Here is a 12,987-nt window from a genome sequence, read left to right on the forward strand (position 1 = left end):
AGCAACTGTTTGGTTACCAACATTCTTCAAAATATATTTTTTGTGTGTGTGTGTTCATCAGAAGAAAGACATTCATACAGGTTTGGAACAACTTGAGGGTGAGAAAATGATGACAGAATTGACATTTTTAATTCCTGTCGATGATTATTGTGCGTCATCATGTGGCATATGGTCCAAGATTTGCGTCGTAAGGAACGTTGTGTGAAAAAAAATTTCTGAATCATTCAATTTATTTGAATTGCACTTTCAAATATGCGTCACTGTTTGTGTGAAATCCCCTTATAACAAAAATCCCAATTCATTTCCTTCAGTCAATCCTCGCCGTTTCGGATGTAATTTGCATAAGGCTGCCAAAACAATTAAAAGCTCTCAACAAAGAACCGTATAATCATCTCATACCAACTTCGCTTTGTACTGCCTCCTTAATCTGTCTGTCTCTCTCATGTTATCTACTCATTTGTGTGCACTCAGAAAAGGCCCCCTGCACACAGATGGCCGTGTTCGCTGCATCATTAGTGGGCTGTAAAACGCTTACAAAGGCTGGGGTGACACTGGCACAGACTCACCATTGTGGCGGCGTCTGCCGGGCTTCCCCTAATAGTGCTGGCATAAAGCGTGCCTGGGGCCACAAGTAGTTTGGCTTCGGCCGACTTTACCCACAATACACACACACACACACACACACACACACACACGCATGTTGTGTTTCCATGTTTTATGGGGACATTCCATAGGCATAATGGTTTTTATACTGTACAAACTGTATGTGCTATTGCCCTACACCAACCCTACCCCTAAACCTACCCCTTACAGGAAACTTTGTGCATTTTTACTTTCTCAAAAAAACAAATTCTGTATGATTTATAAGCTTGTTTCCTCATGGGGACCTCAAAAATGTCCCCACAAGGTCAAAATTGACTAGTATTACTATCCTTGTTACTAGTATTACTAATACCAGGTACACGCACACATACACACACACACACACAGACACACACACACTGTGTCCCTCTCATTGCACTGTCATATGGGAATGTGTGTAATCTGTGGAGAAGCCACTCTATAGGCCTCGTCTTTGTGCCTAAGAGCCTTCTGGTGCTACGCAACAGATATTTCAGTGTGTGCACATGTGTTAGTGTATGCATGTCCTTCATCTGAAGAGCTTCTGCTTCCACACACACTCACACACTTCAAAGGAGAGTGGAAACATACACAGCTCTGCAGTGAATGGACAGCCTTCATGCTGTGAGTAGCTCCTCACTGATTATTATTTTTTTATGATAATTTATTTTATTCGCAAATCTGCATAGAGTCGGACAAATTTGTGGTTTGATAGCATGCTTAAACAATCATTTTATCCTATATTTCTTTTCAGCTGTTTTAGCTTGATTTGAAATCAGTCAGTTATTGTATTTCCTTCGTAGCATGCTCTCTTTTTATCTGTTGATGATTGTAATGGTTGTATTAGTGCATAGATCAACAAGGATGGTTTGTAGATTTCCAAGTAGAAGATGATACTTATAAAGCTACTTATAAAGCGTATTACCATGATTTACTGGACATGAAGATTTTAAGCGATAGTTCACCCTAAAATGACCAAAAATTGACTCAAACTTCTATAACTTACTTTTCTGTGGTATATAAAAGAAGAATTCTTCTCAGTGTTTTTGACCATATGTAAGTCAATGGTAACCAAACTGTTTGGTTACCAACATTCTTCAAATTATCTTATTTTGTGTTCTGCAGATGAAAGTCTTACAGGTTTTAATGACATGAGGGTGAGTAAATGATGACAGAATTTTCATTTTTGGGTGATTTAACATCACATTATACAATATGCTTCTGGTTCTCCACTTTGATTGGTCAAGTGTGCTCATATAACAGTCCAACAGCTGGACTGTTTCACTGTTTGCGCGTCTGTGTGCATTTCTGACAGATTCAGTGATTCTTTCTGCAGATTACATTGTTACACCAGTAGGTGGCGACAAGCGACTGTCTTCATGAGTCATTTGAGTCATTCACTCAATTGATTCATTTGAATCATTGACCCAACAGATTGGTTCAAAAACTCTGATTCGACGAATCAAGTGACAGTTGTCTTTATGAGTGAGTCTTTTGAATCATTGACCCAACTGATTCGTTCAAAAACACAGACTCATTCAGGCAGTGTTGCCAATTTAGCTACTTTGTAGCTAGATTTAGCGACTTCCCCACCCCTTTTGAGACTTTTTTCAAAAGTTTAGGGACAAATATAGCAACTGCTTGGACAAACCTTATCTAAGTTCTCATCTTGCCCACTGATCTACGTTCATCTTTATATAGATCAGTGAATTTGCCATTGTGATGTCATCTAGTGACATTTAGCTACCAGTTTTAGCTACTTTCAATTGAAAGCAGTTGGCAACACTGCATTCAGGTGCGAACAACACGTGGTCAGTCAGCAGTGGCTTTGTTTGGAACAGTTTTTGTTTGCGGAGCCAACATACATAATTGGCGATATTTTGTTTAAAATGTAAGTTAGGCTACTCAATATTATTTTGTCATGCTTTATAAAAGCAATTTCAGACTTGCAATTGTGTTGTTTAGATGGCATTAAGAGTCAGCTCAGCTAGAAATGTAACCGCACGTTTTAACTTTTCACAGTATGCATGAAAATACTTTAAAGATGAAAACACCTTAAATGTCACGAAGAAATGGATCCAACAGTGCTGTATTACACACTATTGTTAGTATCATGGATGAGTTTCAGTTGATTGCAATGTGAGAGGACGCTTGTCCCACGAGGAGAAATGTTCTCAAGACTGAACTTTCACCACATTTCTCTGTTTAAATACTGCGCATAATACTTGAGCTGTTGACTTCATTATTACGGTAAGTTTGCCATTTTAAATGAATTAATGGAGGGGGCGAGGGGCAGATGCCATTTTAGTTTGATGCTCTTCTGACCCTTCACAAGTTCAGAATATCCCACCATATTTGTATTTTATTAATTTGTGAGATTGAGATTTCTTGATTTTCTTTGTATGATATCAGTTTAAAATCTATTTTACCATCTTCTGTCAAACTATGGATTACAGTTCCACTGTTGTCCTGTAGGGGGCAACAGAGAGACCAGAAAAAAGGTCTACAGTATATTGTGTCATTTCATAATTTCTGATCTATTTAAATGCTGTTTGAGCATATCATGTTACAGTTCTCTATATATCTAATGTATACTTCTCTGACTCTCAGGAATGGCACAGTAAATTACAGTCAGACAGCTGACAGATAGATGTTGTTTACTGGCTTTTCTGTGCCCCATGCAGACCACAAGTGTGTATCTGTATATGTTTGTTCATTTAGATGTACAGCATGCGGCGGCAGCTCCCCTGTTGTGTGTCTAAAGGCATCGCATTGTCTGTTGATGCATTTTATATTCTGATGACCAAACAGTTTGGTCTTCCTCAAACAGCCATTCGGTCAGTTTGACCCATTTTTCAGGAACAGTTACTCAGCTGCTGAGTCACCCAAGCACTTTCTGGGATAAATTGGTCTCGGGTGATATTGTCTGTAAAATGATCCTGCATCCAAGAGAGAGCGCAGCAGCATCTATTGTTAAATCCCTAAGGATTCAGTCAGTGACCTTCACAATCTGTTCAAAACAAAGGAATCTGTCAGTATTTCACTTATTTATTGAGTGATACGCTTTGCTGCATAATAATATTACTCATGGCTGTCTGACTCAGCATTGACAAGTGAATCACCCTCTCCAACAAAGAAGTCATAAACTACTAGGGCTGTCAAAATGGATGAAAAACTAAATTCGAATTTTGTACTTAAATATTATCAAAATTCGAATTATATTCGAATTTAAAATGCATAATTTCAGTTAGGGTGAAGAAAAACTTTTGGCTTCTCTCCTGAGGCCACAAGAGGGCACATCGACCAATGCCCGTTTATTCAAAGCATATAAGATAACATGACTATCTGTGGAAAAAAGTGCGTAATGTTTATAAACCAATTATAATTAATTAAATTGCTTAAACAACTATAAACAAAACAGCATCATGTATGTATTCATAGTTTAATACAAAGGGCCGAAAGCCAATCACACAGATTACATTTTTCATTTAAAAACACGAGTTGCAGTGGGATGGGGAAAAAAACCCACCATAAAGTCTCGAGAGATGTTTTTTCAAAGTTAAACTTGCATTAATTTTACATGGCTTTCTAAACATGCGGCTCTCTTGTGCGAGACGCGAGTGCAACCGTAATAGATGTCCGTCTAGAAAATGCATGTGAAATGCGTTCTGTGTAAACGGCTTGGTTTCGGTTTTGATGTAAACAAGATCTTCTCCGCATTGATGTTCTCTTTTCCCGCAATATTTGTAATTAACAACGCAGCAGTGCCGCGTTCTAGTGGCTTCAACTCGAGATGCGAGTGCATGCTGATAGATATCCCTCTAGAAAATGTGCGAAATATGTGTTCTTTGTGAACGGCTTGGTTTCAGTTTTGACGTAAAAAAGATCTTCTCCGCATTGATGTTCTCTTTTCCCGCAATATTTGTAATTAACAACGCAGCAGCGCCGCATCTAGTGGCTTCAACACGGCTTGGTTTCAGTTTTGACGTAAAAAAGATCTTCTCCGCATTGATGTTCTCTTTTCCCGCAATATTTGTAATTAACAACGCAGCAGTGCCGCGTTCTAGTGGCTTCAACTGGATAGGCTAACAAAAACATTATAATGCAGCGACACTTACATCGCCATCGCATCTCATGCGCCGCTGATAAGGCTGCCTCCTTAACGCACACCTAAAATTCGAATGCAACGTTTAGAATGTGGATTTTTATTTTAAATTCGACGAATATTCGAAATTTGAATTATTTTTTGACAGCCCTATAAACTACTATTGTGCATTATTTTCCTGTAGGTGTTTGTGCACAGCTAAATATATTTGAGTTCATCAACACATTTTAATCTAAAATTACTCATGGCCAATTGTCACTCCATTGTGCTTTTATCCATTTTCTTGTTTCTGAGAATTATTAATACATTCTTCAGGGGTTATTAATACATTTTCAGGTGAACACAATATTGTTTAGACTATACATGGTTCATAACCACAGATAGCAGCATCATGTTGCCATACGGCACCTACCCATATTGCAAATGAATGCTTTTTATGACATGCCTGCCTAGAATACTCGAGTACTCTTAATGAGTAGTTAATCACAGCATTTTGTGGACTGTTTTGGGGTTTCTTTAAACAAATAGTTCACATAATATATTTTAATCACCTTTATGTTTTTTGAAACCCCAATATTTTTCTTGCTTACTGTATGTTAAGCAATAGAAGTTATTTTCGTGCAGGCTCAGTGCGCCTACTTACATTTTTGCTTAACTCCACAAACGTACCAATTCATGTAATTCATTGCAGTTTCCAGCTGACATGAACACTAGTGGCAGTAAAATACAACTTTTAATCCTTTTCACACAAATTATGATTACAGGGTTGGATTATTGTTTGCAAAGTACTTATTTTCACATGGTTCCTTGCCCAGCGCTGTGTTATGATCTCAAAACACTTTTATCACAGTGCATGATTTGTAAACAAATACACTTTGATGTTTGCATCGCATAACCAGCTCCATATGTATGGCTTTTCTGTTGTAGTAAACTTGCTCTGTTGTGCACCTGGTACAGCACTGCACTTGTGATGTGAAGCGCTTGCTTGGGTACAAGTCCCTTGAAATTAGTCATGATAAAAGATCTCAAAGACTTCAGCAAATGAATTTATATCTTATATTTGCTTTTGTTAACACATTTGTTTAGGTTTAGAGTAGGGTTTAGTATTTTCAAGTGCAATAGAGCCTTTACCTTTTAGCGCCACTCACCAGACATTTAATTTCCAAACTGCCACAATACATACATACGTAAAACGTTGCCAGATTCACGTTTATTTGTTTTAGACAAAACCAAACGCACTTTTAGTGTCTCTCACTAGATGTTTCACTTTGAACGTGTTGCAAAACATGCAAGAAACAACTTAATATCATTTTTCAAAAATGTTTTTCGTTTGTCCAATGAACCTGAGATGGACAAAATACTATAAAAAATGTCCCGTATCCATTGTGAGCTATACAGAAGTTCTGTGTGAGGAACAGAATGAAATTGAAACTATGATATTCACAAAAAAAATATGTGATCAGATATTATTGGTTCAGTGAGCAATCGTCATTGACATCAAAAGTGGTGCAAAAATGTTGATGCACCATTTATGAATGTATATAAACACAGCTGAGATTGATAGCAGAAAAAGTATTTTTTGGATGTACCATTCCTGTAATTAGCAAATCTTGTATAAATAGTTTTCTTAATAACAGCACATTTTCTTTCTTTTTTTTTCTTCTTGTTTTGCAATGCGCTCTGCTAAACTCTCTAATCTAAGCAGGACAATTACCAAAGCGTTAAGCATTCTTGTGATTATGTATTTTTCTAACCTTTAGCCTGCAAGTTAGCATGTTGATAAAGTATCCATGTCTCAGCTAGAAATGACAGCCCATTTCTCTGTAAACCTTCATCACCCACTGATTTAATTAGTGTTTCCTGCATCCTATTCAGCGCACATCTCAAAGAAACAGAGAAGATGCCCATTTACAAGAACAGCTGTGTCTTTACAAAGCCCTCCTGCGGTCCTCATTAAAACATCCCCTCTGTCACTAACAGCTAGTTAGCATTGCCTGGGATTTACACCCCAGTCCCTATCAAACAGGCCTAAATTACTGTTATTCCCCACTTAAAAAAAGACCGGTCTTATTTTAGCACCTTTTTACTTGATTCCGATGCAAAATTACAGTGATTTAAGTGGATATTGTAAGTATGTCAAAATGAAGAGGCTGTTAGTTGTACGCAACGCACCCTAGGCAATAAATTTCGTTTTTAAAAATCGTTCTAAATGTTAAAGAATAGCAGAGTTCACACCACAACTATAACGATTAACGATATCGTAGGAATCACTTTTAGTATGATTTTTTTTCGAGCTGATGAACTCTAAAAACATTGACAGCCAATCAGAATCCATCTCACTTTAAATAGCTTGAGCATTTAAAGTACCCGGTGACATAATTCCAGTGCATGCTTATAATAAACAAAGCAATATGGTGCCTTGGTGTGGATGCTGATAGTTATTAGGCGCGTTTGCATTACAGATTTTCACAAAACTTTGGTGATATTTCATAAATGTTGATAAAAAAGTATTGTGGAATGACGGTGTTTCCATTAACCAATGTTATGCAACTAAAATGTAATCTTTTGCCTCTCGCGACAAGTCATGGCAACGGATTTTGGTGGGATCTTAACAGATTTTGGCTATATTTATTCAAAGGAGGCGTATGCGTGTATCTTTACAGAAGCAGCACAGAGAGCCGCTTCGCCCCTTATACTGGAGAGCGGCCACGTATGAAGTGTTTCTTGGAGTACATAGTACATCGAAGAATGATCATATGACTTTTTACATACGCCATGTGACCTGTAAATGCGAAAAAAACGTTTCCATTGCAGTTTTGTGAATGATTCCTTTTTCGCATTGCCTGAAAAACCACCTCATGCGAGCGTAAAAACTTTTTTGGCGATATATGGGCGTTTTTGTGAAATTGACGCGTTTCAATTAGGCGTATTTTCAATTTTCAATTTCAATTTGTGCAATTTGAAGGTTAATAGAAACGCGCCTAGTGTTATCATTCCTGGTGTGAGTTGGCCTTTATTCAGTAGAACCCATATTGAATTTTACATTTGTGCATTCAATGCACACATTTACATTTGATCAGTTCTATGTGGATTTATGCAAATTCAAACAAGTCTGAGGAATAGACTTACAGTCTTTACAATGGCTTGCACTGTATAAAAGTCCTATCACATCATTTTCACAGCTCTCAGTAATGTTTTATAAAGTTTTTGTCTACTAGAAGTCTTTTGTAAGGATGTTTTATCAGTTGAACAACTGGCATGTTGTTAAACAACAGTACAATCCATTGAGCTCATGTACTTCTGTCCCTCACAGCCTCGTTTTCATTCCCCTCAAAAATTAAATATGGCGCCACACTGCATGAGGTCTGTAGCATGTCGGTTTCACAAAAGTATTTAATGTCAACTAAAGTGTGAACAAAATAGCAATATTTATAACTTAAAAGTGATGTCAAAGCCAAACAGTAGCGTTTAACCTCAAAACCCACACTTCAGATAGACTAAGCCTGGATTATTTACAGCCTTATCATTCTGCCACTGCTTTTACAGCCCTCACACACACACACAGTCGTATTTGCAGCATCAGGAGTCTTTATCAGAGTCTTTATCATCCACATACCGAATTTGTTCTTCATATCTGATAGCTTCATCCTCCTAATGGCCCAGATAGCTACTGCTGTAGGAGAGAGCTAATATTTCACGCCGAGCAGGAGCCCAGACAACGGGTCCATTTACTGGCAGATAGAGAGAGAAAAAGCAAAAGAGGGCGCAGAGAGAGAAAGAGAGAGAGATGGCAAGATACAACCCTGAGGCTGAGTCTTTGTAGCAGAGAAGCAGCAGAGATGCTCGCATTCCAAACAGGAAGCGCTTTGTGCCAGAAATGGATGTAGTTTTTCATCAGTCGGCTGTGTTTGGAGGAGTGATGAGTGTATCATTCTGAGTCAGGGCTACGCAGGATCGATGAGTCAGTGTGACACTTGTTCGTGACCCAGCATGTGCGACAGGACAATGAGTTTGAGGACTGCAGAGAGTACGTGTGTGTTTACTCCCAGAGAGCCATGCTTTCATAATGCATCCGTTTAGTTGAACTGCTTCATTTAACTGGATGATATTGGGTTTTTGAACATTGTTTTGACATTGTCATTGTGTGCCATATCAGAAATATGACTTCAGAGTTAGGTCAGCTTTCGATAACTTTTGTGAATGAGTAAGACTTCCTCGGGTTAACAGAATTGAAAACCGCTGATTGGCCGAGGGCTTCCCTGCCCTGCGAGAAAACTTCCTGTTTCCTCCAAGTGGACTTTGTGTTTCATTGGGAAAGCACGCCAAAGGATGCAAGTGTAATCCAGGAAAAAACACATCCTATTGTTTCTTAGGATCGCACACGGATCCGTAGCCCGCATTTCTCAACGGCAGTACGAAGAAACGTACTGTACAGTGAAGCCGTAAGGTAAGAGATGTTACACTGACATATTATTTGAATTACAGTTATTGAATGTGTGAGAATAATTGCCACTGTGGTATGGGAAGATGATGACAGTTCCTTGAAGAAGGCGACTCTCTCAGGACAGAGTGAATGTTTGAAAAATTCCCATCAGGTGGTTGTGTGGTTTTTCATTGCAGTGATGCCTGATGCTGTGAAACCGGTGGATGTGTTTGGCAGAGTCTGTACTCTACTTGACTGTGTCATTATATCCTATATGCTAAAATACTGAAGTTATAAAAAAATGACATCAGAATCTGACTGATTATGCGCTTTTGTATAGTGACTTTGTAGCGAAGTACATAATTATTTGAGGCTTAATTAGGTTGAGATCCTGATGCCTTCTTTTGAATAACTCAGCAGGCTTGTCTTTATAATTTGAGGGTTTGGTTCATAAATGCCTTTTTGAATGTTTATCTGCATCTAAACCTGTATTAATGTAGTCCAGAACTGGGTCGTATCTTCTTTTGAGTAGTTTTGTTCAGATTTTTCGATGTTGAGGGCATGTCATGTTGGTATTTGTCTAATCTGGCGAATTTCTTCCAAGTGACGGATAAGTCTGTGCCAAAAACATTGTAGATTTTGATTGGACACACAACTGTTATATTATATTATATTATATTATATTATATTATATTATATATATTATATTATAAAAACTGATTAATCAGCCAATGTTGTTTAAAAAAATAACAACAATGTTGTTATACAACTTAACAATAAGTTGTGGGTTCGAGTCTCGTACCGGCAGGGATTGTAGGTGGGGGGAGGGAACTGCACCACAGGCTGTCCACTGCTCCGGGTGTGTGTTCACGGTGTGTGTGTGTTCACTGCTGTGTGTGTGTACTTTGGATGGGATAAATGCAGAGCACTAATTCCAAGTATGGGTCACCATACTTGGCCATACGTCACTTTCACTTTTTCACTTTCACTTTCACAATAAAAGGAGAGAAAAGGGGTAGAAATGGAATCAAATCAAGTGGTTTATGTATTTTTAAAATGCCATATATTATATTATATTACATTACATTACATTCTATTATATTCTATTATATTACATATTTTTCTCAAGAATTGTTGTGATGATTAGATTAAATGTACATATTCTTCACAAAAGGGAAAAGCTACAGATTGAGTACAATCATTTCCAATTGCAGACTGATATCCTGACAGTGAGATGCTGTAACATCTGTTTGTTATAAGCCATTGCTTTTTTTGAAGTATAAATATTTGTATCCATCCTTTTTAAATTAATATGCTCTGTCACACATGCTGTTTGCATTAAGCATATGACATTGTGGCAACATCAAATACAGAGTGAGGTTAATTGATGAGTGACAGGGTCAAATGCTGCTCTGATGTGGCAGAAGAGCTTCAGACCAGCTGATGCGGACATGCGGGAAAGACTCAACCCTTTTTAACCTTTTATCGTTACACACACAACTACCCACAATAGTCAGCACTAGACTGACACAGTCAGAGCTCATTCGGAGTCTCTTCAGATGTGCTGAACTGAAGTGAATTGAGTGTAACGGAGAGGGACCTCTGACCGGTGTCCATTGTGTTTGCCTTCATGAGTCACACTGTCACTCAACAAGTAAAAACACACTGGTTTGTGATTAACCGGCTCATTGTCTACCGTGTTACTCACTTCATCTAACTGGTCAAACAACATGCAGTTTTAAGGAAGAAGGAGGAACATTCAGAACATTTGTTAGCCATGATGAAAGTTAAAAGTCTTAAATGTGGCAGCTGACTAATGAGCAACAATCACAGCTAATTTGTTTTAGAAAATGTTATTTGGGTAAATAAAATAAAATAAAACGGACATACTGTTTAAGCTCACATCATACATAACAAACAAAAATAAAATAAAACGTATATATTAGCTACCATCATACAAAAAGCATACATATTAGTTATCATAATACATAAAATAAAACAAAAATGAAATAAAGCAGACATTTTAGCTACCATAATACACAACATTAGCAATAAATAAATAAAATAAAACATACCTATTAGCTACTATCATACATGAAACAAAAATAAAATAAAACGTAGATATAAGCTACCGTCATACATAAAATAAAAAAATAAAACATACACATAAGCTAACATCATGCATTAAATGAAACAAAACATACTTAATAGCTAAAATCATACATAAAATACAACAAAAATAAAGCTTTAGCTACCATACATAAAATATAAATAACTAAAAAACATACTTATCTACCTTAATACATAAAATAAAATAAAACAAAACAAAACAAATATTAGTTAACATAAACATGATTTAAATTAAATGAAATTAAGTTGGTATTTTGGTGGAAATTGTTACCATGGTGAATTTTTCAGTGTATTTACCACAAATAGCTGCCTAACTAGCACTTTCATTCGCAACAAGGCCATGTTATTAATTCTGTTTTGTTTTTATGCCATCCAGAGGGAACGAGGACCCACTTGAAATGCAAATTTCATTTGATAATAGGGTTTGTGGACTCACAGTGCTTTCAGATAAGTGCTGAAGACTCACTGTTTGGTGGTCACACTCATAGTCTTTTATGGAACATACGGACATAAAACAAGAGTGTCATGTTTGGATATTAATGGGAAAATGAAACCGGTCTGTTTTGTGCCACTTCTTATGCCAAGCAGTAGGTGGCAGACTTTACACAGATTCAGACTGAGCTGAAAACCTGTCCGTCTCTCCTTTTGTAATCAGTGCAGGGCATGACAGAATGGAGCAGATAGCAGATGAACTTTTTCATGTGGTCTCTCAGAGTAAATAAGGGTCTGCTGTTAGGTTTAGCAGGCAGGTCAGCCTTGAATGTTGTTTGCCTGACAGCCTCCATGTCAACAGTCCAATCAGTCCATGTGCTGACTCGTGATAAGGAGGTCGACATCAGGTGTGATGTCAGCACAGCCCGAGATAAACACCATGTGAAACATCCTGTGCTTTTCACCTTTATGAGCATCTTTGCTTGCTAATAAACCAGGTCTCTATTCCTGGGGCCGGTCACATAAACAAAGTTACTATGTCAAGACTCTGTGTTAACAACTCTTCTCACCAACTAGCAGTTATTCAAGGGGTAATCAGTCTTACTTTTCGGATTCAAATTAGACCAGTCTACATTAATTTGTTAGTCTTAATGAAAAAAAAAATTAGATGACTTGTAAGGCAAGTTGTAAGACTAGTCTAAGCAGCACCCGGTGTTGAGTATGTGTAGGTTGATTGTCTCTGTGGCATACATCACTGTAAAAAAAATTCCGTAAAGGTTACGGTAAAAAACCGGCAGCTGTGGTTGCCGGAATTTTACCGTAAAAAATACGGTAGCAAAGTTTTAGGTTTTAACTTAAATTTACAGTTAAATACCGTAATTTCATTAACTGATATAATGTTAATATACCAACCTATTGAAGTACTGAAATCTGTTTTGTACCTTTTGTAATACACTGATAACCACCAAATGCAGGTGGTGATGAGAAAGTCACACGATGAACCAAAGCCCATCACAAGCAGCTTTTAAATAATAACATATATAGAAGGTGCACAGTGTCATTCACACAAACACTAAACACCATCATGGTAACACACATGAAACTGAAATAATGCAATAAACATTCATTTAACAACATAAGGTGTAACCCTAATATACAAAACGGATAAGAAAAAACTAAGAAGAAACAGTTATTTCAACAAAAAAACATCAAATTTGAAATGTAACACAGGGAATTCTGGGAATGTCAATTTACGGTTATTCACTGTAAATTATAC

General features: G+C 37.3%; 2 protein-coding genes across 3 annotated transcripts in view; one reads left to right on the plus strand and one right to left on the minus strand.

Moving 5' to 3' along the window:
* The window catches only part of LOC107673143 (cysteine and glycine-rich protein 1-like), a 28,350-nt gene extending 19,920 nt beyond the window's left edge, over nt 1-8,430 (minus strand). Inside the window, exon 1 of one of the 2 annotated variants that reach the window (XM_016466654.1) lies at nt 8,343-8,430. The gene's annotated coding sequence lies outside the window, so the exon portion shown is untranslated. The remainder of the gene's footprint in view (nt 1-8,342) is intronic. The other variant, XM_016466638.1, reaches the window with a different exon arrangement.
* Nucleotides 8,431-8,950: 520 nt separating this feature from the next.
* Nucleotides 8,951-12,987, plus strand: part of nav1a (neuron navigator 1a) — a 178,710-nt gene continuing 174,673 nt past the window's right edge. The window contains exon 1 of the mRNA XM_016466664.1: nt 8,951-9,173. The gene's annotated coding sequence lies outside the window, so the exon portion shown is untranslated. The remainder of the gene's footprint in view (nt 9,174-12,987) is intronic.

This window comes from Sinocyclocheilus anshuiensis, unplaced genomic scaffold (assembly GCF_001515605.1).
Source record: "Sinocyclocheilus anshuiensis isolate Anshui unplaced genomic scaffold, SAMN03320099.WGS_v1.1 scaffold453, whole genome shotgun sequence".
NCBI lineage: Eukaryota > Metazoa > Chordata > Actinopteri > Cypriniformes > Cyprinidae > Sinocyclocheilus > Sinocyclocheilus anshuiensis.